The sequence below is a fragment of the Wyeomyia smithii genome, chromosome 2 (genome assembly GCF_029784165.1).
Source record: "Wyeomyia smithii strain HCP4-BCI-WySm-NY-G18 chromosome 2, ASM2978416v1, whole genome shotgun sequence".
Taxonomy (NCBI): Eukaryota; Metazoa; Arthropoda; class Insecta; order Diptera; family Culicidae; genus Wyeomyia; species Wyeomyia smithii.
In genome coordinates, this window is record NC_073695.1 from 199223213 (window position 1) to 199249264 (window position 26052).

At 38.9% G+C, this 26052-nt stretch overlaps 1 protein-coding gene across 5 annotated transcripts in view; it reads left to right on the forward strand.

Annotated features, from left to right (window-relative positions):
- The window catches only part of LOC129721523 (dnaJ homolog subfamily B member 6-B), a 173272-nt gene that overhangs the window by 56459 nt on the left and 90761 nt on the right, over nucleotides 1–26052 (forward strand). For all 5 annotated transcript variants that reach the window (XM_055674197.1, XM_055674199.1, XM_055674198.1 and 2 more), the window contains one exon: nucleotides 21938–22019. The gene's annotated coding sequence lies outside the window, so the exon portion shown is untranslated. The remainder of the gene's footprint in view (nucleotides 1–21937; nucleotides 22020–26052) is intronic.

The following is a 26052-nucleotide window of genomic DNA, read 5'->3' on the forward strand; positions in this document are numbered from 1 at the left end:
TCACACTTGATGAGTTTGAACAAACGGGCGCATTCATTTTCTTGTTCCTAAAACAAAACCACGTGTAGTTTTTGCCGTACGCGGTGGCCAAGATACTCTCTGCTTTTGACGTGAATCCGTTTTTTCTTCTAACTCGAAGTTGATTGATTAGAACTGTTTCCTGCTTTGTTGTCGGTCAGCGCATTGAACGATTGTGCGCCGAACGGTCAAGTTCGAACAAAAAGGTTTCAATTAAGATTGTTCTCTTCATCCCACTTTTTCAATTCCGTGCCACCGAACAGTGTTGTGTACAAAAAGAACACGATCGAGCAGATGAGTTGGTGGAATCAGGCAGATTGAAAAAGTCTTGCTCGTTTATTGGAGGTTCGTAAACGCCACCTAGGTATGTGTTGAAATTGATTTTCGGTTTTGATTAACATTTTTTTGCACGGATTCGTTGCATCCTCTGCGACAACTCGAACAGTTGTAAAATAAATTGTTAGTTTCTTCCACTCTCGTTTGATCAAGAAGTAAAACTTGAATTCGTTTGTTATGTTGTGTTTTCATGATTTAATCATCATTACTTTAATCATTGAAAACGAATAAAGCTGAATTATTTATGTTATATTACTTACTTGAAGTGACCAAATTAAGACAAATTTAAGTAGCACGAAGTTATGCCAGGAAACGCTACTGAATATCGTTCCAGTTAATTGAAAACCCGCTTTGGAAATGCCGCAATTTGGAAAGTGTTTAGGCTTTTAAATTTATCCTTCTCATTATATTCAGGAGTGCGGAGGAGCTCCGCTCAACGTTGAACGATAACCTATTTGTCATTCATTAACCGTTTTGCCATTGGGATGCGTTTTATTTACACACGGTTTTTTTACTCATTACGCAGCCTGGCCGTGTGTTGATTGATGAACCCATTCATGACAGAGAGAAAAGAAGAAATGTAAAAACTGGTCACCATCCATCTAGCAGTATGGTGGCGCCTTTCTAATAATTCTATTTTAAGCGTTGAGTTTTTGTTTTTGGTTGGACTGAACTTTATATGAGCTAATACAATATAAATTTTATATTTTTTCTGTTCAAACATCCACGGAATTAACCCGCGGAAATATGAAATTTCATGAGAAGGTTTCATATACATAATAATACTTCAAATATTGTTCTTTAAATTTACTACAAAGCATTTTTTTAGAAAATATACGAAAGGTAAATGGATACTGGAAATAATTACTTATTCAACTAAAGCCGATGCTTGAACAGAAGAGAGAGCATTTTGGTAGATTCTTGTGACTGTCAAGCAGTTTGGAGTGAAGCGGAAACTAATGGTTAAAATTTCCAAAGAGATAACATCTCACCACGATTGTTTCATTATTATAATTCCTATATAATTCGTGTGATGCTCGTGCCGTTTAGATGGCAAGGCATGAATAATTCGAAAATCAAAACTTCCATTCAGCAGTCCAGCGCATTAGGTGTCCAGTTTCAGCCTGTCTAAAAAGCGCAAATCGGCTTAATCTTCCAGCCTATTGTTTACGATTAACATATCAAAGAGACGCGAATAGTGACTATTCAATAAATAAGATAACCGTTTGATTTAGTGGGCCGCCGTCCAGCGAGGGTTTCGCATTGGCGAAACGCTGGCCGATTCTGGACGGCGCTACAGTACGAAACAGAACGATGAATAGCGTGAAATTTGCCTGCGAGCAAACCTAGCACAGGCACATTATAAATCAAATCAGCTACGACTTAGTTTTTTCCTTAGCAGGGTGAGAAGGGCGCGATGGAACTATCTCTGCGGACACTATTATATCTTTCCGTTTTACTACATGAAGATATTATAAATGAATGTAACAACATGAGTGCAATTTCTCGACGCGCTTGACCGTCTCTCAGTTGTTTATTCTACCGATGTCACCAATCTGACCAATCTAAGAGGGACCGACTAGGCGAATGGGCACGCAATATCTCAATAGTGGGATTTTCAACTGGTTCACTGGCTAAGAACTACCAATAATAACAATAATAATTCAATGCTCACGAATAGTTTGGCGCATGCCAATATCGAACGTTGCTCTCTCGCAATGAACATAGATCCGCTATTCAATTGAATAACCCTCTTAATCGGCCAGTAGGTCATTACACCGATCCACCCGAGCTGCAAACAGTAAAAAGCAATTGCGCTACTGTGCCACACAAGTGACGTACACTTAACCGGCGCGCGGCACGCAGATCGATAGTTTCGATAATAGCCGCATTCGACGGCGAAAAAGAAAATACACACAACAACACACTCTCCTCAATTTACTCACGCAGTCTTATAGTTTCCCAGGTCTTTACCTACCTCCTGGGCCCGGCCTCTGCTGCGGAGATTCGCTTCGATCCGATTCGATTCGGGTGGTCCTTTCTAATGGTGTTTATTAACAACTGCCGTCGGCGGCCAAACTTTGTTTCTCTTGTAATCAAACTCTGCAGCCGCTGTAATAATTGTAACGCATATTTGCACCACTATATTAGCGCATTAACTTTTCTTGCAGTGGCACAGCGCCATCATTTCAAACCGGAGAAAAATAATTCGTTGCGATAGGAAAATTTGTTTTACCTCCACCACACGCTTGAGTCGGAGGTTTCCATGGGTTGTTGTCAATTTTGAAGCATAAAAGAAATTATAGATCAAAAAGATGGAACCGAAAGTAAGCGTGAACATGGATGAGGTTTTTTTTTCGGCGAAGTGCCTTTCGTGCAAAACGAGGTGTAAACTGAGAGCAAAGATTATTACGAAATTTACTGTAATTGAAATGAACATCCTACTTGAGTTGAGCTTCGACAGCGTGGAGCGCGGTTTGTTTGGGTGCGCTCTTTTGGGTGATGCTTTCAGAAAATGTTAAGTAACAGTGAATCTGAGGGAAAATGGCATTTAAATATCATGTTAAAAGCTGCACCTGAATATCGTTCGCGTTCATTTTATGTGAAAAATGATGCAGAATAATATTTTACAAGGCAAATAAATAAGGGTTAATAAAATTGAAATTACTACAGATTAATTAATTACGATATAAATAAATTAAGGCAAAAAATGAACTAGAAATTGCATAACATCAACTGACAAAAAGTATACTGACAAAGTCATAAATAAATACAAACAAGAAAAAAAAAACAAAACAAAAATTTTAATAGAAATCCACAGACACTTGACCAACATATGTAAAATTGGCAATGAATATACGAAGCAATAATGGTTGGGATGAAGCTTCGTAGTTACAAAGTTACAGCGTCCGCTTTAACAAGCGGGTGGTCATGAGTTCGCATCTTAGTAGATTCAGATAATTTGGTTGTCAACGGATTTTAACATGAGTTTATTCTCAGGCTCCCCAGCATATACCCTTCCTTTACACTGAATTTCACAGTACCCCTATTGACCTTCCTTTTGACAAAGTAACTCCCTCTTAGAAGAAAACTGGCTAGCAAAAACGTACAGTTTTTTTTCTAGAGAATTGTAATTATGGCGCGAGATTGCCAGTAAAACCTGAGTGCCGATACGATGGTATAAACAGGAAGAATAAGGATTAATTAAGATTCCTTCCTCTTGACAAAAAAGCCTTCCTATAATAAAAAAATAATAAAAAGAAGTAATAAAATAGGTCCTACTTTAAATTAAGAGAAGTTATAATTATAAAAGTAGTCCTTCCTATAAAATTATAATAGGCAGCATTCCGATGAGTCTCCTTCTGTTACTGCCGCGATAAAATTAAATTCCATAACCCGCGCGAGCAGCGCCAATAAACTCAAAACGTAAATAAACAGAAGATCAAATTTCAATCGAATGCTCCCGCAGGTAGCATGTTGTAGCCATGCACTCACAGGTAGAACGATTGGCAACAAAATAGTAATTACGTAGGGTCAGCGTTTTGAGGCAGGTGGCTCGCGCTGCCGTACTTTAAAGACTGTATTATACATTGACTTGTAAATATTGAATTGTAAGCGTAAAATTAGTATGCAAGGAAATTTTTATTGAATAAAATCGAAGTTTATGGTTAATCTGAATTTGGTCGTTTCACTGGACGGACCGAACCTTCCTATATTACTAAGTGATTACTCTTTGATTTCTCTTCAAGAAGCATAGACCTCCACATTAGCGAGGACACTAGCTAGAAGACTTAATCAGGCCAGAGTGATCCTTAATGGTATACAGAAAATCCTTAGAACGTAACCTATTTCCCCCTTCCAGACGCATAGGCCTTCGCTGTTGTAAGGCAACTAGCAGGAAACGGGAAAGGACAGGTAGTCGTTGCTAACAGGAGTCTTGGTCCGCCTTGATTATCGGTTCCGCTCGCGTATTTAACTGTCGTTCGGTGACAAAGCCTTGTTAACCCGTACCTTCGCCCGGGGAGGCCGCGTAACGCGAATAACACCTTCCTTTTAACATAATAAGTTCTTTTTATGATAAAATTAGCAGAGGAACGTTTGTTGAGCTCTCCAGGAAATAGTAATCCGGCGATATTCGCAGGAGGGAAAGAGAGTATTGTAGAGTAGTAAGCTTGAAACGAAAAGGTAGAAACTTATACACAAACACGCAAATAACATGCATGTCACTTACTATCAATAGTTATACTGCCAATAATATGAAGTGCGGAGTACAAAAAACACGTAGTCAATATCACGATCGAAAAAAAAGTGGATACTTACTTTATTTCGTTGGCCGAGGGACCTTACGCCGGTCAGTATAAGGCCGAACGAATTAGAGATGTCTAGCTTCTTCTGTTATGGTTAATCACGTCGTACAGCAGAAGATCGTGCATCTTCCTCCACCAGCACATCCAGCGAGTGCGGAGCCCACCTGGGAATTGACGGCCTCTTTCTGGTTCTCTACTAAATATTTTTTTGGTGGCTCTCTCGTCAGGCATTCTGGTTACATGTCCAGCCCGCTGAAGCCCGCCCGCTCTATTATCTTCTCTATATCAGCATGTTTGTATAGCTGTTACAACTCGTGATTCATGTGTCTGCGCCACTCTCCATCGTCCAATTTGCCGCCAAGAATCAACCTCTCAGATGGTCTCGGGGTACGATGCTGGCCAGTCGTCGTAGGTCCGAGTCTCGGCTCGGAAGAGACTGTTAGTGTCAGTGGGATCGTGGCGCAAGCCTCGCAATTGTCCTGTACACTAAACAGTTGGCAGCGAAGTCTGTGTGTAACAAACAGAAGGTCAAGTTCCGAATCGGAATGTAGCACCAAGGCTTTGCTTTTTTTATCGATCCCTGAACTTTACGCTAAAATACTGCGAGCACTCGTCGCCTAGATTACTTCTGTGTCCATTGTTTAATGTCCGTTAAGGGCAACCGGGAGCATCAGCATCTTACACAGCACTAGTTTAGTGCGAGTTTGTAGCTTAGCTGGTAGTGTAGTCCGTAGAAGGCCCTGTTCGCAGCGGCAACTCCGTTTCAGCCCTAACACCACCAAAACTTCCACGTTCCCTGCCAGCTACCTTTGTTTTGGCAGATTTAATGCTGAGTCCCAATTTCGCCACTGCTCTCCGTAAGGGCCTGATGGTCTCCTCTACGGTCGATACCGATGATATCAATGTCGTCCGAAAAACCAAGAAGCATGTGAGATTTTGTAATGATCGTACCGTTTTTTTTCACATTTGCTCTTCGTACTGCACCTTCAAGGGCGATGTTAAACAGTACGTTGGAGAGCGCATCCCCCTGCTCTAGTTCATCGAACGTTACGAACGCGACTGATGTCTCACCAGTTGTCCGCACGCATATTTTCGAACCCTCCAGCATCATACGAGTCAGCTTAATTAGCTTCCTCGGGAAACCATGTTCCTGCATAATATGCCACATCATGTTTCTTTTAACTGAGTCGTATGCCGCCTTAAAATTTCCAAACAGATGATAAATCTGCAAGTTATACTCCCGGAACTTATCGAGGATCTGTCACAGGGTGAAAATGGCCTGGTATTTCGCTAGCGGTCTCAATCTGAAGAACAGGATACGGGAGAGCACTTTGTATGTAGAGGTGAGCAACGTAATGCCTCGATAGCTGTAGCAATCCAGTCGATGGCCCTTCTCGTAGATTGGGCATATGAGGCCTTCCAACCAGTCGTTCGGCATTTGTTTATCCACCCTCAGTGTGATCTGGTGGATCGCATAGAACAGCCGCTCGTTACCCGCTTTTAGAAGTTCGGCAGGCATGCCATTGTTCCTAGCGGCCTTGGTGTTTTTAGTGCACTAATCGCCTTTGTAACCCCCTCCTGTGTTGGTGGCTCCACACCTTGTTCGTAGCTCATAATCGTCATCCAATTTTTGTTTTGCTTCTCTTGCTCTTTACCGCTTATTAGCGCCTGGAAGAGCTGCAACCGTCGGTTTATCCGTAAGCAGGCTGCCGTCCTTGAAAATGCACATGATCGGCACTGGGAAATTACTGCTTCTTATTCTGTTGACTGTTCCATAGAAGCTTCGCCGGTCGTTCCTAGAAAGGTTGTTGCGCTGGCGAGCACCTCTTCCGACGGTGGACTCTATTTTCGGCAGCTCTTGCCTCCCTGTGTCTCTCTCTGTTCTGACATGTAGCCACAGGGAGCATGCGGTTCCTGGCACGGTTCTCATCCGTCGCTCTCTGGCACTTATCATTAAACCAGCTGTTACGCTGTCTTCCACACGTCGTACCTACCACCTCTCTCGCAGTCGGTTCAATAACACCATGAATACTACTCCATAGCTCATTGATGTCTTCAACTCGTTCCTACTGATGTTCTTCAGTTCGTTGATCCAGCTTTCTGACGTATTCTTCTGCCACGCCATCAGCTTTTAACCGCTGTATGTTGAAACGCATCTTCCTCTCTGTGCGAGCTTTCAGCACGTTCGACAACTGTGTGTAGATCATACAAATTTCATTGTTCAGCCGCCCGCTCCGCTGACGCTGTTGTACGCCGCCCCTAACATGGGGATACAGTCGCGTACGACTCTCCTTCTAAAGTTTCCACCGAGGGCTGGTTACCCGATCTCCGCTGAGGTTACTCCTATCGCGGTCGGTACCTCGTGGAAGTTGGGTTAGGAGTTGCTGGACAGATGTGAGTGATCACATTAGGGTCTAAAGTTACATGTGACCAGCCATTCTCCAAAATGAGGAGGAAAATGTTACATAATGCAGAAAATTCAAAAGAAGTAACCAAAACACTTTACTGTAATATAAATAAACGAGCAGCAAATGCATTAGAAATTAAAAAAAAAAAAATTAAACGTTTCAAAGATCATTTCGGCAAAAAAGTGATAGTCAAACAAATAATAAATAGCGCTCAAAAGATGTTTTCGAAAGAAAGTGCGATAAAAAAGAGAAAAATCCAAAACCTATTTATACAAAAATATGCAAAAAACTTATGCGACTTGAGGAAATTGATGAACATGAAAATAACAAACACAAGCCTCATGAAATCGACAATATGTATTAAAATTGAACAATATATCTGAGCTTGAACTTGACGACCGCACAGTGTCGTAGTTGCTCCTCCATGGTGGATCTGAGCCAGTGAAGTTGTACAAAGAACCTCATTTACCTCTGCATCTGTAACGACTGCGACGGAAAGGAAGGTCCTTATTGTCACCGTGGTAAGCGACGGATTTTTGTACCTTCTCCCTTCCCTCTACTCCTCAAATCTTCTGTTTTTTATTTACCTTAGTCTCGTTAGTTTCTTCTGCCATTTAATTGCTTGGTGGGGTGTATTCTTTCAACTGTACGTTTTTTAAATTCAGCGTGAAAGCAGGGCTAAAGTGGAGGGAGCTCGAGTATAAAAGTTTCTCTGACACCAAACGGTTTGATTCTACTCAAATTCGAACTTATGACCATTCACTTGCCACATTGGACTCTGTGAACTTGGGGCTACGAGCTCTTCAAACGGAACAAAATATCAATGCAAAATTGAAATTAATAATAAATGTTGAAAACAAACTTGGATAGAAGCTATAGATAAACAACTGAAAAAATGACACTAGTAAAGTAGAATTGGTAGAAATATCAATGCAATTTAATTACAGTCAAACTTGTTTTTCTGCGACCTTTTTTGTGCGAAATTTATTTTGTGCAACTTTTTTTATGCGGTTATTTATTTTGTGCGACTGTTTTTGTGCGGTATATGAAAAAGGACCACTTTCGACAACATTTTCAGCCTTTTATTTTTTCCAATTCTCGGAATGAATTCCAACGCATTACATAATTGTTGCGTCAAAAAATTACTATTTGAGCCAGTTTTACATAGGAAAAGTCACGAATTGCTAGCTTACGAAGAAAAGCGGTTGAAAGGATTAGTATATGTAAAAACGTTACGTTTATCAATCCGATGTTTTAAAATTGTTCTCATAGGTATTCTAAATCAGAATCAACAACTTTTGAGTTATTTTTGACTGAGAATTTTTTTTATGCGGTCCCTATCCACCGTTTAAAAAAAGTTTTTTTTAATAGTGTTGTGGAAAATTGTTTTTATGGGATTTATTTTGTGCGGTCGTTATCCCTCGCACAAAAACAGGTTTGACTGTAATTTCATCGAATGAAAGCACTTATGAAAATGAAAACGACCTTTAAATTATGATGGCATATATATATATATATATATATATATACAACCAATTTGTGAAAAAATCCATGCAGTGATCTCTATGAATATTCTATATAATAAAAAAACAAATGTTCATGAAAATGAAATTTAATGAGGAAACTTATACAAATAGTTCGAAGCAGTAAGTCCTTTGATTAGATGCTAAAGTTATAGCATGCAAATCAGTTCAGTTGCATAGTAAAAGAGAGATATCTGCTCAAAATTGTCAACTCGAATATAACACGGCGTTGAAAACAAGCACTCATTCTAGGCTAAAAACGGGTACCATCAGCCTTGATAAACTCCTCGTTGGATCTATATCACACGAAACGACAACCGAGCAGAATGAGGTTAATGTTAAACATGCCTACACCCGGAAACGCTACCACAATGACAACGACACCAACGACGATGGCTATTACTGTGCAACGCAACACGATACAGTGGCACACACCTTCGCCTCATCTTGTCAAAAGTAACACAGACACAATCGGTAACCCGTCGACGTTATCGGCATCCCGATGGTGGTCCGAAGCGTGAAGAAGGGAAAATCAATAAACTTTGATCCGCTCGTGATGGCGGCGCGATATAGTGCACCCAAAGGTGACTTTATGCGCCGAGTGCTGAGAGTCGTTTTCAGAGCTAGAATGATTTCAATGCAAGTTCTTGTTACACAAACAATATTGTGAGGAAACTTTGGGTGCAGCGGCTGGGCTATGAACTGAGAACATAGGTGTCGACATCACGATCTAAGCGTAAACCACTATAGACAGAGCTGATAGGTGTGTGCAGTACACACTACTGAAAGATTAATTATTCTCACCCGTCAGTCTTGTTTACATTGCGTCGGGTTGGGTTGATGCAGTGCGTGATAGAGAGAGAGAGAGAGAGAGCGACCACACAACAGCTGTTTTTCTTTGACTATGAAGGTTTGTAAGTGTCTGCTATAGACCCGGTAAGCTAAGAGCTAGTTTTTAGGGAACTGGTTTGGCTGTTTCCAAAACGGGACTAGTGCTTTATTGAAAATGCAATATCGATTTTATTGTTGCCATAAACTTTGTTGGCAAACATGTTTTGAATTTTTTAATGATTAATTCCGAAAGTAATCAATCTGATTTTCCATCGATAGTAAACATGAGTAGAATTATGTTGTAAAAATTATTCGATTTTTTTGTTGATTTTTACAGCCAATAAGTCCAAAGCAGATGATTTATATTACAATTTTCACGCTCGATACTCAATACATCATCATTTCACCCATAAAGTCAACCGTTGAAAATCGAGATTTCTTTCAAGTGTAAATGTGTTCAACCATTTATACATTCTTACATGCGAGCTTCTCAGTCACGATTGATTGAGCCTTTAGTTGATTCGCAATACCTCCAGTCAGCATTTCACTACGCGGAAAACTCAACGATGATGCGCTCGATGAATTCGCATATGTCCACACCATGTGTCAATCAAGCGGAACTGCTGTGTGACTGAATGGTGCGTTTTTTTCCTTTTCTCCTATTATGCGATTGATCAGCAAACGAGGAAATGGATTGAAGACCACCCACATTTTTGTCAGCGAACGGCAGATGATACAATAGACCGTTGAATATTAAAAAATAATATCAAGCTTTCTAAACTTGATATTTAGTTGCGCAACTTGTTCCTAATTGCTCTCGGAAGGGAACACGTTATCAGCTCTCGGTAATAAATGCTAATCGAGATCCATAAACACTATAGTAAATATGTTGTTTAAAAGGTGTAACGATAAAAACGTATCGAAATTGAATAGCGTGATATGTTTTTTTTTATGTAGAGAAAAAATGTTATGATGCAATGCAACATAAGACTGGTTTACGTACTGCTCGTATTCTTGAGATAAGCAAGTTAGTTTGAAACATCAGCTTCGAGTGTACTTATTGTGGAGTGGAAAAGTATGAAACTTTGTTGACTGATCAGTGTCGGTGCGAAACAAGAAAATTAAATAAAATAAAAACTCTACAAAAAACTCAATTACAGGCTATTATTGTTCACGATTTCACTGGAAAATGCTTTTAAATAATGGGGTCAAATGGGCAATATCTAAGAATACTCAGACGCCTAGACGCTGTCACATATAATACCTGTTTGATATAAAACTATGCGCAAAGCTCTGTCTTGCAGCATGGTTGGTTAGCTGGAAACATATCGGTGTCTCAACATCTATAACATTAAACAAATTAGTCCACTTTGTCGCTTCCGCCGATGTACGTCGTAGAATTCGATTGTGGTTGAAAACGATATCGATCCGATCTACTTTTGATGTGTGTAGCGCTTCTGCAGAGCTATGGCTTCAGTCGCTCCATCCTGGATAGATGTTTCATCATATGAATAGATTTGTCTTTTGTTGCTTTGGCTATAAATCGAAATGTGCCGAAAATTTTTAACACATCAGATATTGATGCGTTGATTCATGCGTTTGAGATTAATCTGAAATCATTTCAAGTTTAACATTTTGGTCGTGGTACTTTCGTACCACCTGATCCTTTAAGGGTGATTCTTAACGACATTTTTCCAAGTTGGCAGCACTGATACGTAATGGCGTCCTAGCGCCATCTGTCAAAATCAAAATCCACACCAAATACAAATGTTCCACAATCTTGTTGTAAATTGATATCTTATATATTATTCAACAGGACAATATCTAGTCATGTTTGACTATCATTTTTGCGCAGTGTTATAAACTTTTTATTACTTGATACTATTCTTCGTGCTCTAATTTGAAATTTCCTTGATGAGAAAAACAAGAAAACAAATGAAGAGTCTTAATAGATTATTGAATTCAACACAAACAACAATAAGCGAAATTGCATGACTATTGGACGACAATCATAGCTAGTGTTAAGAGTTCCAGTTGTCCTTAAAAACGGTAATAGTGAAATTTATACGTATCTGGTATGTTTATACCCCATCATAAAGATAGTAATAATGATCTCTCATCGCATATCATAGCAGAGAAAGAAGGAGAAAGAAATGCACCGAAACATTACTCTCCGTAGTTCCACACTTTTAAACGAGCATTAAAATCCAACCGCCAAAACAAAACAGTGCAAACTCTGGTGAAGAGTCGGCCAGAAATTGACGATCGCATAAAGTGCTAGCCAGTGTTTATTCAATTAAAAATTATTTCGCACTAAAACAATTTGCTTAACCACCACTTAGCTTTTGGTTGTAGTTAGTTTCCACTGTACGATCAAGCACCGTTCACAGCAGGGAAAACATTGTTGAGGATCTAGTGGATGGCCTAACACACCCCGTGCGGCCGGCGGCGCTCGCACGCTTCTGCCTTTGCTGAGCTTTATGGTGCTGAAATAGTGGTTATTTGTGCACACATAGTTCACAAGCAACAGACTGCCGGATTACGTGAGTCGGCCAAGGTATTTTTTCCGGCATGCAGGCGTTTGGTTGATTGAACTCTTCAGTATTTTCTATGTTTGATCTACATATGCATGGATATCGTTGCGCAACGGCTCCTTTGGTTTGTTTGTGAAATTACTAATGGCTGTACCGCTATGAAATTGACGAGCGAATTCGTTCTGTCTTTGACCTAGAGCTGGTGCTAAGTTTCGTTCCAGAGCCGGTTCAATCAGAGTAGAACTATCGGAAGCATGACTGCTATGAAATGTATGCACTGAATTGCAACAAAACCGCATAACCGCACCTGCATGTTTTGCGTTCAGTTTTCAAAGCTAGATATAAGGTGCGTAGTGAAACGCTTATCAGCACTGCCATTCAGATATAAGCGGAAAACCAGAGTCTCATAACTTGCGTGAATATTGCCTGCAAAGCAAAGCTATTGACCGCATAAGGTCTTGTAATATAACAGTACGTACAATGCGATGTATAGTAGCGTGTATTCTGACGGGAACGTAAACACATTCATCTACAATAGCAAAGCGTTCACGAATCAAACGCCAGTGTTGCACGCGGTTATCAATTGCAGCTGTGCTTTTCAAAACGCTGTTTTAAGTAATATCTCTTAACAGCGTTAAAGTCAATTCTCACTACTATTGTGTAGCCGTTACTCGTCGTGAATGCAAAAAAAACAACTCGGTTTTCCGTTAAGACAACGCAAAGGTGCATTGAACTCCCTATGTTAATTAATATTTCGTTTATTCGAAAACCGGATTTCCCTCGCACTGTTGGTGGCGATGATGGCAGTGCCGAATATTTTTCATGTTGTGAACGGACAGAAGTATTCTCTTACAATTTCCACTTTTATGACAATTTGTGTTAGTTTTTTCATTCTTACGGTTTTTATCATAGCTAAATTGGAAAGGTTCGTTTTCATATTGCAAATTGTCCAATGAATTATCGAATTATATTCTTTATGATGTTAAAACGTTCACGTACAATTTATTGTTTTGTGCCATCCTAATGCTCAACGCTGTGCAAGGTCGACAATTTACATAATATAAATGCTTCCGTCTGGCTACGAGGAAATGTAAATTGCACCCGACTCTTTATTGATTTATCACAGCAGTTGCTACTACAAGCTTGCTTTGTCCGGATGACTTAAATTCGCCTAAATGAGCGTTTAGTGAAAGTGAATATATTTATGATGATAGAGGTTAAAACTAAGCTGAAGTAAATTGCCCTTAGTTATACTCAATGATTGATGGGTTTAATCCTAGTTTACATCTTTTATAACTCAATAACAACGCCGGTTGCGTTTGAACATGCTCCGGATAAAGGAAATAAATGTTAGCTATCATGGCTTTTCAATTCTTGTGAGCTACAATGTGTGATTGAAAATTAATTAAATTTAAATAATCTAGTATCTCGAGAATCTCGAAACTTGAAACGTATCCGAATTTTGATTAGCCTTCAAGATTATGTATGAGTAGAATTTGCGGAAATTTAGGTTCTATTCAAGATGAGTTCTAACATCAACAAGAGCTCGCTTCCAATATTGTAGTAATGTTGTAATACGCTTTGGTTTCTTTGTTTATATAGCTAAAACATTCGCCATATTTCCTGGGGAAAATACGGGAACATCTGAGTACTTTATCTTAAAAATCTTCCCAGATTACCTCAGTGTCGGTCCCCTCCCATTGTTCCATTCTGGGCAATGAGAAGGCGGACACTTTGGCTAAGGTTGGCGCAACAAATGGTGACATTTACGAAAGACCCATTGCTTACAATGAATTTTTTTGGAATTTCTCGTCAGAGAATACTCCTTAACTGGCAGGACTCATGGGACAAAGGGGTATTGGGGCGATGGCTACACTCTATCATCCCTCTGGTATCGACGAAACCGTGGTTCGGGCGATTGGATGTAGGTCGAGACTTCATTCGTGTGATGTCTAGGCTTATGTCCAATCACTACAGGTTCGACGCACATCTCTCGCGTATTGGGCTCACGAATAACAATCTTTGCGTTTGTGGACAGGGATATCATGACATTGAGCATATTGTTTTGGTGTGCACTGAATACTCTGGCACCAGATCCCAACTTCTGGACTCCCTCAGGGCCCGAGGAATACAACCCAACGTCCCCGTGCGTGATATCCTGGGTAGGCGAGACTTACCGTATATGCAGCTTATCTACGGATTTCTGAAAAACATCAAAGTTCCGATTTAACGGTTTCTTTCTCTTTCTAGTCTGAAAATCATACACTGCTAATGAAAACACCATGAATCATAAATACTCCCTGCCGCAATATTGCTGTTAAGCAACAACACTTATTCACCATTTGCTGCAACAGACGACAGTAATGAAAACCACTATCAAGATTCAATGTGTATTTAAATCAATTTTGTAGTTTAAATATTTAATTTGATTTGATAGTTTTAAAATAGCTCTAAGTAATTCACTCAAGTTGCTTTTTACGCGGAGGATACGTGCCGCGTGAAAAAAACGCGTAAATTCCGGAATCCGCGTAAAAAAACCGCGTTAATTCCGGAATCCGCGTTAAAAAAAACCGCGTTAATTCCGGAATCCGCGTAAAAAAAACCGCGTGAATTCCTGAGTCCGCGTAAAAAAACAGCGTTAAAAAAATACCGCGTAAATTCCGGAATCCGCGTAAAAAAAGCCGCGTAAAAACAGCGTAAAAAGCGACCTTAGTGTAATTGTATCTCCCCTCCTCTCACCCTTAATCCCCACTAGCTCGTAGTCGGCCGCGAGAAATAAAAAAGTGCCTTCCTCCTTCCTCTTTCTAATCTAATTTTAGTCAATATTGTATCTGGCTCAGTTAAACACACAATGTATCGTGCCGTGTCAAATATACTACTGATTAAAAAAAATCGACTATATGACAACGCACGGTCTCATGTGGCATAGGGTCGCTTTTTGACCTGATTGAGGATGTATGATCTGACTTAGCATGCACCCTGGCCACTCTGGAGGCCAGCAAAAATTACCCGAGAAAACCGGGAATTTCAATAACAAACCGGAAGATCCATAGCCATCAGCTGTAGTAGTTCAACGCGTTGTTCATTTCATGCCATACCACAAACATTAGAAGGTTTCAGGGACCTTCCAGTTTGATACATTGATGCATGTATTCTCTGCCATTCAAATTCAGTTCAATGAATTAGTGTGAATTTGGAAAAATACTATATTTTCTGCACATAAAGGATGTCCCAAATCAAATTGCATCACGGAAAAAACGCTGTAGAAAATGATCGTTGTTGTTGGAGACCGAGTTTGTCTCTGCATCACCACGACTGCGACGGATAGGAATGGTTGTGTCACCGTGGTAAGTGACTGAGTCGAACATTGTTATGCGCGAAGTAAACTTATTACATAGACGAACAATGAGTATTTTTTTTGTCAAACCCGCGGGCCTATACGAGCAGCACGCGTGAATAAAATTCACCACCTGAAGCTTCCAAGTGTTTAACCATTTGTTTATTACTATCCCCTAGTACCCCCGAGAAAGCAAACGCAAATCGGCAGGCGCGAATTTGGAAAGGTATACGCGCTATAATAAAAACAACGGGGAAGATCTTCGGCCAAGCCAACGATGAGTATCTTTCTTGCCAAACACCGCGATCCTCTGCTTACAACGAGCGCAGAAAAGCATTTACCACTCGTAGTATCTTGCTCAAAACCCGAGTACCTTCGAGGACGTTGGCCGGTGCGGTTCTTTGGGAGGTATACATCGCGTTTAATCACGATATTTATCGACCGAACAAATATCTGGGTAAAAACTCTTTGGGACGGAAACGCGTTTACACCGAGTCATTTCCATCTACCGACGCAGAAACTCGAGGACACTACATTTCACGTCGTTTCTTGTTGTCTATGCGCGTGTTGCTTATTAAATAGATAAATTGGCAAAGTTTCATGCATCCAAAGCCATAATAATTAAAAATATGCAAATAAGCATACAACAGAAGACAAAGTTCGAAGTTTTATTGCAAAATACCCGAACAAAATTTAAATTTAGTTGTCATGGACTATAATTACTATAGTACCTGTCACTCCGACCAACAAGATTTTCAAAATTATTTTAATAAAAATTGTGTATCAACATTCGTTTGAAGGCTAGGAAAATCATAAAATAAGATTGTAAAATCGAGTAAAATATCCGTAAGGACTTATAGTATTTGATTTGCTAATCTTTCGCATGAACAATAACTTTCAAACTGTATTGTAAAACTAAACGAAAGCTGAGTGGATAGGTTTCGGCCAATTCTGTCTTGTGTGTGCATTGCCGTACCTTCAGACTGCAAATCACACGATTCCAAAGAGAAACGAAAACATAAGGAATCACAAGCTCCTGATAGTCCTCTAGTCTCCGTCCCTAAGCATGCACTGTAAGCGGTCTAGCAAAAAAAAACTAAAACCGGCCTCTACGAAGCTGCGGTCACAAGCACACATCTATCCCGCCACGTTTCTAAATTTATTTGTAGAATATAATTTCTGAACAAAATTCTCATAGAGATATCTGTACATACAGTTTACAGACTTCTGCAAAAACATACAGATTCCAACATTTACGGATTTTATACAAATTTATATTTATATTTAAATTTATATTTATATTTTACAAATATAGTACTACAACCGCCTTCCTTAAGGTACATGATGATATTCATGCTGCTATTGACAAAAAAGCTATAGCATTCCTGCTGCTTGTAGATTTTTCTAAGGCTTTTGACAGGGTTTCTCACGTTAAGCTTCTAAAGAAATTGTCAACCCTGTTCATGTTCAATAGAGCCGCTGTGCAGCTTATACAATCATATTTGACATCACGATCTCAGGTAGTTACTACGGATAGTTGCTTCTCAAACCAAATTGAAATTTTGTCAGGTGTGCCGCAAGGATCAATCCTTGGGCCACTGCTTTTCTCTATGTTTATCAATGATTTGCCCAGTATCTTGAAAAACTGTAAGGTACATATGTTTGCCGATGACGTTCAAATTTATTTTTATTCACGTGACCTTTCTTTGGCTTCGATGGCAGATCTCATTAATGATGATTTGTCACGAATTCTCGCATGGCCCGATAGCAATCTTTTACCAATAAATCCTTCAAAAACTAAGGTCATGCTAATCTCCCGAAATCGTAATAATAGCAATCTTCCTGCAATTATCTTAGGTAACGATGTCATAGAATATCTTCCTGAAGTGTCTATTCTTGGCTTCATGGTGCAAAATGATTTTAATTGGGAGAGTCATATAAGTAGTCAGTGTGCCAAAATTTATAATGGACTTAGGGTTTTAAAACTGTCCTCAAGTACTCTGTCAACTGCTATAAAACTGAAGCTATTTAAAGCTCTTATCTTGCCTCACTTTTTGTATGGTGATGTTTTTCTATTAAATGCTTCAGCTTCAGCGTTGGAAAGGTTGCGTATTGCACTAAATTGTTGTGTTCGCTTTGTTTTTGGATTGTCGAGGTTCTCTAGAGTATCTCATCTCCAACAGGAATTAATTGGTTGTAGATTTCATGACTTTTTTAAGTTACGATCATGTTTAATGTTATTTAAAATTATAAACACTTCATCACCTCCATACTTAAGAGAAAAAATTCATTCCTTACAAAGCAGTCGTACCAGAAGCTTTTTACTTCCTATATTTCGAACATCACATTATAAAAATACTCTGTTTGTGCAGGGCATTGTTTTTTGGAATCTGCTACCTTCTGAGCTCAAAAATATTCGGTTCTTAAATGGATTCCGTCGTGAATGTACAGCATGGTTCAATAATGGGAGAAGTTAATAAAATAATACCTAAGAAATATTCGTTACCATCAGAAACTTAAGTTATTCTACTATAACATTTCGAATTGTAGTAAATTAAAAGGTTTTTCCTTACACTACAATGTTTGTAAACAAATAAATAAATAAATAAATAAATAAATAAATTTTTCTACCGGAAGAAATTGAAATTCAAATACAGATGGAAATGTGGCATATCTAGCCACAAGCACAAAGGAAAAGTCAAAAGCAGAGAGAATAAAATTGCTTCAGTTTAGCAAAATGTCACGAACACTAATACTTATCTTTTGATTCTGACTTCTCATCTGAACCATTGTGTTAGTGCGAGAAGTATCGCACGAGAGAGCAACGATCACCCTGCACTCTCGCTTCTTTTATTTTTTTTTTTTTTGAATTTACCCCGAGCTCACTGACCGAGCGCCGCCACCGAAAAAAATGGCTACTATCATAAATCATCACTTTTTTAGCAATAACTCCATTGCCGGATATGATTATCAGTGGCAACCAGAGTTGCTCGTAGGTTTCACGGTTTTTAACATTGGCGTCACTTTCACCGGTAGTACTAAATCGTCCAATTTCGTATCATCTTTTCCTCCACCCTTTGAAGTTAATAAAATTACGATTACGCGACGGGAAGACTAAATGAATAAAATGCGATCGACATTATGGCACTTTTCTCAACCGTACAGCAATCGAGAACAATAGCGCTTAATATATCGGCCTGGAGCATTTGAAAAAGCGAACCGCACAAGTCGGGTGTTCGCGCCGATAGATTCTACTGCTCTTCTTTACCGAGCTTCGTTAGTTACCCTGTCAAGTATTGGCAATTATAACTGCCTGGAGGGGTGTTCATTCAACTTTTCTATCGCAATTTAGCGTGAGGGAATGAGGAGGGAGCCTGGAATAACCCATGCGTGAAAGTTCCTCTGACAGCGAACGGTCTGATTCTACTAACATTCGATCTTACAACCATTCACTTGACAAAGCGGACTCTGTAATCTCCAGGCTACGAGCTTCCTTTCAAAACTTGCTTCGATTAATGAAAAACTTTACTTTAACATGTATCTAAATTTGCCTACCGACGACACAGCTTCACTATCTCGTGCTGTTTTCGCTGCCTGCGAATCACACTTATTGATCAAACGCACATCCCGGGAACTTTTTGCCGCGCATCAGAATATGCAGATTGCTAGAAGTCACGACATAAAAGACAGACAGAGCAGAGGCAAATGATAAATGTGCGGCAGCTATTTATTTTTCAGAACCACACACCGTCGTCGGTCGAGACGTAATCCTTTCTTTGTCAATGCACTATACCAGTTCATGGAATGCTAACCAGACCGGTTGTTAGGAGCGGTCGGTAGTCTGCTTCGTTTCGGTTTGCTGCCTGCCGACAGAGGTCATCGTCCTTGCCATTCTGCCTTCCAGGATATGGAGTTCAGTAGAGTCCATAGAGAGCCAGGCTTAATAAAGGAAAATATCCAAATAACTTGTGTAAGCATTCGACATTGCCATCAACATCGTGGCATCGTCTATACCGCCCCCGTAGGAACGGCTGTATAATCGGTTTACAGAACCGATTCCTGCTGTTGCAGTCATGGTAGTTCGATTCAAAGGGAACATAGTGAAATTATGGTTACTGTCCGAGTGTAATTTTGTTTGTTCTAAATTTAAATTCAATAATTTAAATGTAACTATTGTTTTTTAAATTTAATGCAGGTAGAAATTTTGATTTATATTTTTAGGTCGCAAAATTAGACATAGAAGCACAAGTACAAGTGGAGTGTATGGAGTGGAAGCACGAACGATAGATTCTTTCATCGCTTGCCATTAATGTTCCTACTTCAATCAGAATAGGAAAAATGTGTTTAGGATTGGCAGATTGACAGACGTGCGGAAGACTTTCACACTTGTTTATAGCTAAACCGCACGGCAAGACGAGAGAAAGAATTTCTTTGTACTCCCTTTAAGGAAAGCGTGACACCGGTGAGCGCAAAGATCTTCAGACATGGATCGTAATAGTCGAATAGACTGGGCCTCATGACAAGAAAAGCCCACGCAAAAAGAAGGTCGGAGCAATTCGCCTTAGCATCGGAACGAGGAATGCGCTTAATGATGTGTGATTTCTAGCTTCAATGATTCGCCGTTGGCTAATGGTTTGAAGGTGAAGATGTACATCAGTTTATCGTTTATGCCGTTTTCTTTGAAATGACTCATGCAGTCGGGAATTTCCGATGCACTGCTACAGCAAAGGAATTGTGAATGATAGCTTTTAACCAGTTTAATGCAATAGGAACAAAGATTTCATTCGCTTTGGTGTTGTTTGATGACTCTTTACTCTGTCCCTTAAAACGCCACTTTTCAAGCATAGTGACTATCTCAAGTATACAGTGATGAATTTTTCTTGTTTCTGTATATAACCTGTACGTAGCTGCTGTTTGTGTCAAACAACAGGAATACCCTTACGACGGGACCGAAATCGGTTATTCTCCAAATATTAAAGTTTCAAACTATTGAACGAGAACTAAGCATTCAACAACAGAATCAAGCACTTTTAATTATGAATTAGCGATTTGAATTTTTCAAAAGTTAATTAAAATGTTTTAGTTATTGATAACAATAAAAATTTAAGGAGATTTCTAACTGATTGCTTCTGTCGTTGGATTTGTTGTTTTGCCGTGCATTATTGACATTTCGCCATACTTGTATACTTTCATAAATATCAATTGTAATCAAAATGTTCGAGAAAAATAAAGCTTGAAGTGTTATTGTGTTTGTTTGTCACGTAAACAGCTTAAACGCAGCAATACCTTTTTAATGACCCAAAAACAATGCCTAGGTGTTCCAAAACAATAAGCCCAAAAACTTTTTCAATTTCACGCTCGACACGGAATTGATTTTTGGTTAACCATGTCATACTCTTGCCCGGCGCTACCGGAAAAGTACAGCGGTATAATGTTATTCTAATTAGGGTCAACGATTTCTTTGTCAATTTATTGCTACGTGACAAAGTCTTATCATACATTCCGCAGCTATTGTGCCGCAGAACCGTTCAGCCTTAAACAGTTGGATATGCTAATCACGAACGTCGTGTACAAAAGAAATAAATCTTACCACCTTTCCGTTGACCACACAGTCAGACTACTGCCGCAACGAGGGTCCGGAATGAGAACGAAATAATGGGTGTGTATGTGGCGGTGTGCCCAAAAGTTGATCCAGATTCGAAGCTAAAATCGAGTGGTTTAGGTTGAGAGCGTGAATGAAACCACAATCAAGGGTGTCACACAAACAGAATAATCTGTGTTTTACACGTTTTTGGATAAATCGATGGGATAGAATTTATTGGGTCAGAACACAGAGTTTTGCATATTATTAAATTATTATTTGACATGACACAAAGCTCGAAGTTTAGTGTTAACACACATTTTGATTGGAAACAGGGGCGACTCGTCCATAAGTGCAACCTGTGCATTGCACACGGGGACGCCAGGCAAAAATATATTTCAAACGCAAATTTATATTCATATGTTAGTTGATTTTAATTTCACTTTCAAATAATAACAAACAGAATGACTTGCGTGATTACGCGGACATGATTGTGATTACTTCCTCAAACTGCGATTTTCAGAAGTTGTAGTTGAACAGGCAGATTTAGAAGCCACGAGTCGCCCCTGATTGGAAACATGACCAGTTTAGGGACTCTGCGGTGTTCAGTCAAAATTCGTCTTTAACATTGATATCTGCTCAAATCGTTGTGATCTGTTCTTTTCTCTTTGTTGAACTGATCTGACCTGTTCGACCGATGTGTTTTCAAAAAACACGACTGTGATTTTAATGTCTTTGGCACTATTATTAATTTAAACAACCCAAGTTAATACACTGAGTGACTGTAGGCTAGCTTAGTTAATGTAAAGTTTCTAGAAAAAACAAATCAAACTGGAGCTTCACGATTTTTTTTCCTACATAATCGCTCGTTAATTAAGTTTTTTTTTCTACCAGAAAATTCAATCTATCTATGCGTCCTAGTAATGTCTTATTATTTATTTGGACTTGTTTTTTACGCTAACTACTTTTCTTCTAAACATTTTTTTTACTTTTAAATATTTTTTTCTACATTTGACAACGAACGCTGATACTGATAACACATTTTCCTTTTTTTATTTACAGCTTTACTGCAACCCGTAGGATAGCAAACGTCCGTAGTGCAACGTAGGCTCTGTAGCTGGTGGTGGTCATCATTTAAAATAAGGTAAGGCTTCAGATAACAATGAAAGCTGTTTTTTGTTGGAGACAAGTTATTTTCATACCAAAAGCTGGGAGACGGGATCAAAAACTTTCGAAAGCCTTCAGGCCTATTAGTTAAACATCTATCTTTTTAAAAAAATTTGGAATAACTATCATAAAAAACAGTTTATATGATAGCTAAATCATTAGGTAAATTTTAATTTGCTTTTAAAAACAGCAAATCAACCACTGACACGTTACACATGTTAGTGTTAAAAACCTTTTCATGCTATGGAAATTTCCCTGGCAGCTTTTCTTGAAATTGAGGGAGCATTTGATAATGCATCTCAAAACTCAATGCAAATTACCACGAAAAAGCACGGCGTAGACAGAACCACCATAAAATGGATTCATGCCATGATAATTAGTTGTGAAGTAACTGACCTCAGGCGGAAATTTATCACCCTTGTTGTGGTCATTAGTGGTCGACGACCTTCTTCAAAGCCAATGACCTTTTTTCAAAGAACGGCTTCGAAGTTGTTGGTTTTGCAGACGACATAGTGATTTTGGTTAGGGGGAACCACGACCGCGTTATTTCTAACAGAATACAAACTGCACTGAATCACTGAAATAGTGCAGGCGAGAAGGCTTGAGTGTAAATCTCTCTAAAACAACTATTATCCCTTTCACTGGAAAAAAAACAGAAATACATTATTTCTAAACTGTGGCTTGAGGGCACCGAAATCGAACAATTAATCACCAAGGCTACCAACGCTCTATGGTTGTGCAGCGGAACCATCCATAGATTGTGCAGCAGAACCAAGCAGAAGCTGGAGTTTCAAACCCAGCATAATACATTAGATGTACATTGGGGTGGTAATGAAAATCGATTTTTCGAATATTTATTTGCTCATTTCAAGATGGCTTGACTAAGTTTTTTTTTTAATTCTTTTAGCACCAATAATTAGTGGTTAATTTGTGGTTTCGAAATCCAATTTGTGGTATATTGTGGTTGAGTAATTTCTGAGAAATTTTCAGAAAACTGAGTCAAGCCATCTCTGAAAATGATTTCGCTTCAAATGAATCGGACAACGATGATATATACATCAATCGAAAGCTCTTAATTTGTGGTTCACGAAAATGTAGTTTTTGTAGGCATACTTCATAAGAAAATAATTAAAAAACTATTATTTAAATTTTTGAACATTGTTTACCTCTTGTTGTCAACACCGACCGTACAATATGAGGGCGTCGTGAGATGAATAATTGAGCAGTGATTTAAGTTTTGAAATGGAAATTCAGGATAAATCTAGCTAAGTTTACTATATATAATGCTGAACGATTCCATAAGAGCACGTGAGCGTATTTTGTTTATTTGTTCAATGCTTCCGTGAAAATTTTGTGTTTAATCCGTGCATTCTTCGTGAATATCGGCTTAAGGAGATCAATAATGGAGCAGTTCCGCTAGTACATGAAATTGTTGGTATCGAAAAAAAAATTTCATATGTGAAATATCTTAGAAATGCATGAAACGTCGAGGCACATTATATGAGGAATATGAAGTGCATACTCGCTTTTTGCTCTGCTTTACACGGTGAGCAAAATGCTGGTCCAAATGCATGTTGCATATTCATTAATAGCATACATTTAACTTGTATTCTTCTATATAGGTTAGTGACTACGGGAAAAAAATAACATCAAAAAAACCTTGAAAGTTGCAGTAATTGTACATAGTTTTACCATGATTTAACTATGATTTTCATTGTAGATACATCAATTTTACATTAAATATCATTGTCCAGAACAATGGAAAACATTGTTTTTGCCATTTTTACCATGAAAAAGGGGGGATGTTATGTATCTTAACAGCATTTTTCCCCATACATTTAGAAGTCACTGACGATGTTTTTCATGGTAACATTATTGGCGGTAGATTCAACAACAAACAACGTTGTTAAAACATGGTAATAATAAAAAACGTGTGCAAGCTCACAGTAAAAATACCATGTTTTTTATGGTTACAATTAAAAACATTGTGCATTTACTGTTCTCACCGCAAAATACATTTTAATTTTTTTTTCGGGTAATGATAAGAATAACGATGCAATAATTCAAGGGATTTATATTTTGGTTTGCAGTCTAACGAACTGCGTTGATCTTTATCTGCTCATCACCGACGTTTCGGTCCTGATATGGGACCATCATCAGGGCCTACAATATATTTAATATTTCACGTAAAAATTGACTTACATTAGAGCAAAATTACACGACCAAAAGCAGCCCATCAGTCCCAGAACGACACCAACGAAGCTGTTGATTCCAACACAAACCAAAGCACTTTTTTCATCAAAATACAAAAAGTGCAAAACTCACGAATGAACTAATTGATATCTGCGCTTCAGATGTACGGCATTAAACCTTTTTTTACTTGTTGATAACCGTTTCGAGTGAGTAGTTTTTCAATGTCGTTTAGTGTAATTTTGTCCTAATGTAAGTCAATTTGTACGTAAAATGTAAAATATTTTAGGTCCTGATGGCGGTCCCATAGACGGGTGACCGAAACGTCGATGACGAGCAGATAGAAATCAACGCAATTCATTAGACTGCAAGCCGAAATATAAATCCCTTGAATTAATATACCATTCCAGTCGAGAACTTAAGTTACTATAAAAATAAAGATCACGGGAAAAGCGAGTGCGAATTAACGACTAATCTGTTCTCTAACGGTATTTGACAGTTCCATCGTCCAACTCTTCACCATATCATACGACATCACCCGCTAGAAATGGGTTGAACTGGTAGCTGTTAACGCTGCATACGTACCTGATTTAATACTTGGTAATATCTTATCGAATACTGTCGAGTAACGGCACATTGATACCGGTGGATGGGCAATTTATTCATAATTACACATTCTATTCAATTGCAATGATATCCATGCTTATTTCATTTCTATGAATTTTTAATGTCTTTTAGCAATTCCAATGTGTCGAACATTGAAAACCGACAAACCGAGACTGACGATAACCCTTGGCCTCATTTAATCGTCAGCATTTATCATTTAAAACAACACGGCCACAAAATTACCGACTTGCCCGCTTCCGCTGCTGGCGATCTGTACACACACATGCGCATTGTTTTTGGCACACGCCAGTTCGCGTGCCTTGGCCGTTTGGTCCCACCAATGCCGAGGAGGGGCTGCAATTTTCAAATTACCTTCTAACCAAGCGCCGACGGCTGTTCCCTAGCGACAGACCAGATAGACTACGAGTTGCATCGGTTTCCTCACGCTAGTCATAGCGGGACCACATAGCTATGATATTAGACCACGCATGAGAACGCACCTATTTGCGGAAGATAACAATCAGCACGCAGTAATTGGTTACTGGCGTGTAGCTAATTCTAGTATTCATTGTTTGTTCTCCTTGGTTCTATGAGAAAAGAAACCCGAGTTTATCCTCTTGTCACCAAATCTTTCTCTTTTACGAAAACCCTTTGAAGAGATTAAAAGTTCAATATTTTCAAATCAAATTAGAATTCCATGATGAAAACCATTCGCAACAAAATCGGTTGGTTTTATATATCATACACGATTAAATCGACTTCGATTACGTAACACGTTTAATTATGGCCGCGACTGACGGCATGCCTGCTTTCATATTCATAAAATGCGTGATTTATCTCTACCCGCTAAAGTGCCGAGACTTTTTTGATCGTTCGCTCTCGTAACGTCACGTACGTTTTACAGAGGTGGCGTCTTTAAAGTCACCGTGAATAAAGATAAAATTAGAGCTTCCGCTGTATTTTACCTAGCCTAGCCACGTCATCCGTTGTTTAATTGAAGCAGTATAAGTTTTCGTGTATTGCGTTGCTAGTAGTTTTATTATATGTTAATAATTTCCTCACCTTTCCTCGGTGAGAAATCCTATCCTGTGCTTGATCCACGCATTATTCGAGAGCTATTAGACTAATTACTTCATCGTAGCTGACGAAGAGAACATGACGAACGGCATGAGATGGAGTTGTATGGCACAGAAACGTGGTGCATCGCGATAAGT